Source organism: Neltuma alba, unplaced genomic scaffold (assembly GCF_004799145.2).
Source record: "Neltuma alba isolate B1F8T4 unplaced genomic scaffold, ASM479914v2 tig00006281_pilon, whole genome shotgun sequence".
Classification (NCBI taxonomy): Eukaryota; Viridiplantae; Streptophyta; class Magnoliopsida; order Fabales; family Fabaceae; genus Neltuma; species Neltuma alba.
The window spans coordinates 5,590-8,547 of NW_021634408.1; the positions used below are offsets into that span (position 1 = coordinate 5,590).

The 2,958-nt window shown below is 29.2% G+C and overlaps 1 non-coding gene across 1 annotated transcript; it reads right to left on the reverse strand.

Annotated features, from left to right (window-relative positions):
* Positions 1 to 307: 307 nt before the first annotated feature.
* TRNAS-AGA (transfer RNA serine (anticodon AGA)) lies at positions 308 to 389 on the reverse strand. The gene has a single exon. It is a non-coding gene; the product is annotated as a tRNA-Ser (tRNA).
* Positions 390 to 2,958: the final 2,569 nt, after the last annotated feature.

Here is a 2,958-nt window from a genome sequence, read left to right on the forward strand (position 1 = left end):
GAGAAATGATCAAACTTGGAAAAGATCTTGACCTCCTTAAGATAATCGTAAGTGAACTGGGTTTTGATAAAAAACTGAAGTCCTGAAAAGTGTTGGCCCAAAAAAACATAGCAGCGTCTCGGCCAAGAAAAATAAAAAGTGAAAAGCAAATAAAAGTGAACTGGGTTTTGATAAAAAACTGAAGTATTGAAAAAGTGTTGGCCCAAAAAAAACATAGCAGCGTCTTGGCCAAGAAAACAAAAAGTGAAAAGCAAATAAAAGTGTTGGCCCAAATGAACGAAAATATTGATGAAGTACAAAAACAACACGTGAGCGGCAGGATTCGAACCTGCGCGGGCAGAGCCCACATGATTTCTAGTCATGCCCGATAACCACTCCGGCACGCCCACTGTTGTTGGTCAGGTCAAGTGCATCTTTTTAAATGTCAGCCTTGTGAAATTTGTTGACTCCAATTTTATAGAAATAAAAAAAATGATGAAAGGAATAAATGATACTGTTGTTTTTATTTATTTGCTGGGTCATGTGTAAATAAATAAATACAAAATAGCTTTAAAAAAAAAAAGGCCCTCAATTTATTTGTAATCGTGGAATCTGGCTATGAAGCCCTCGCTAGACAACTTTGAGAGTTTGGTTGGCTTTAATTAATCTTAAGTCACAATTTTATCAAAAACAAGGGTTAGATTATGATGAGATATTTTCACAAATGTTCTTTTTTGTTTCTAATAAAAGGAGAAGCCTTAAGCCTAAGCTTATTGTATAATAAAAAATGGTTGGCAAAAAAAATACAAAAATGGAAAATGGTTTTCTCATCATCTACTTTTTAACAATAATCAACATGTGTGAATTAATGAACTATTTTATCACTGTCTCTATAAAACTAACATGCTTTGGAATTTAGTTATTTATTTTAATACTACATCCATAAGTTGTTAATTTAACACCACAGGAAGAAATCGACTGCTTTTTTTAACAATTCTCAATTACCTTAAATGAAATATTTAAAAAAATAGTTCTTTAATTCCTAATAAAAGAGTTACTCAATTAATTTGATAAATTAAGTGAGCTAAATAAATTACTTAATTCTAAAAAAATGTAACATGGCCTTCCTAAAATATTCCTATATAATAGTATATTATATATATTAATTTATAAGCTAAAGAAATTAGTTTTAAAAATAAAAATAAAAAATAAAATGGATCAATATAAGTTCAAGTATTACTATAAAACCATCACATCTCACTTGGGTTTGTTTTGGAACTGCTTATATTAAAAGTTCTTATAAGCACATTCATGTAAGTCAAGACAAACCTCTCATCACATATCTACCTCATATTCTATAAATTATGATTGAAAAACTGCCTTGTAAGGAGTGCGCAGCCATTCCAAACAAGTACTCATATTGTCATGCCTTCTTCAACGTGGACAATAACAAGAATGCTGATCTCTCCCACTTCGCTCACCAAATATGTTTAATCCCAGGAGATAGAGTTTGAATATGGAAGAAATCAAAGAAAACGAGGGGTCAACAAAATGACAAATTGAATAAATGGCCTTCGGAGAGAAATACAATGAAAATCAGGGAAGACAATAAAGACTGTCTCTTAATAAATTTAGGGTCCGTTTGGATTAGCGATTAGAAAAATAGCTTATTAAAAAATGGCTTATAGAAAAGTGAAATTGGGTAAAAGCTAAATTGGATAAGTTGAATTGTGTTTGATTGAAGTTCAGAAAAGCTAGTTTGCAAAAGTGAGATTGGTAAAAAGTTGTTTGGATTATGGTTGAGTAGAAGTAAATTTGGTTATAAAATGACCAAAATGGATATGAGTTTTAATAAATAATGGAACATGATTAAAAAATAATTTCACATAATACAATAAAATTAAAATAATTTAATATGAAAAAGTCAAATTTATAGAGTGAATTAAATTATAAAATTTTAGAGAAATCATAAAAAATATTTTAGATATAAAGTGAAACATGATTAATTATTTTTTTGAACTAATTTTAGCTAATTAATTATTCTTACTTAAAGAGACTAAGAGATTAGTGGAGGGAAATTTTTCTTTACTTTTCTAAATTTTTTGAACATCCATTCTTCAAGTTTCATCCAAAAATAAAAATTAGACTATTAGAGGCACTTAACTAATTTAATTATAAAGTGAAACATGATAAAAAATTGAATTGACATAATATAATAAATTTAAATTAATTTAATATGAAAAGTAAAATTTAATGAGTGAATTAAATTTGAAAACATTAGAGAAATGAAAAGAAATTAATACTCAATATATTTATTATTTTATTTTCAGAAATATACTTTATTGATTTTTTGAACCTCTGTTCTTCAAGTTTCATCCAAAAATATAAGTTTGAGGCACCCAGCTAAGTATATGAACTGAAGCACCGGAGGATCTTTTTGCTCATTAACGAAGGTGGTGTTATTCTTTTCCAATAACATCTCGCCACGTGTCCTATTATAATTGGCAAAATGACCTCAATGGAGCCAGCGCCCAACTCCTGCCATTAAGCTTCTGCCCACAGTTTCATTAAGCTGCTCTTCCTGGCTTTTTTTACAACGCACGATCTGACAGCTCATTTTTGAGAAGCTTAATTGTGAAAAAGCTCTATCAAATGGGCCTCTTTCTCCTACTGAGCTTATTTTCAATTTTAAGTCCACGTTTGGGCCAGCAATAGCTGACCCAAACAGGCACTTAGTAACCATGGCTGTGTTACTTACTCATATAATTGCTTAATGCGTGCTTATTTCCCTAGTCTTGGAACTATCTATATTTACTATTTATAATTTACTCTTCTCGTTCTATTTATAAAGTAGAAAGAGAAGAAATTTTTATTTCTATTTATATATAAATGTATAATTTTACCCTTCATATATTATTATATTGATTTTGTTCTCATAGAGTAATATATATATATATATAAATAGGGATAAAGTTAAAA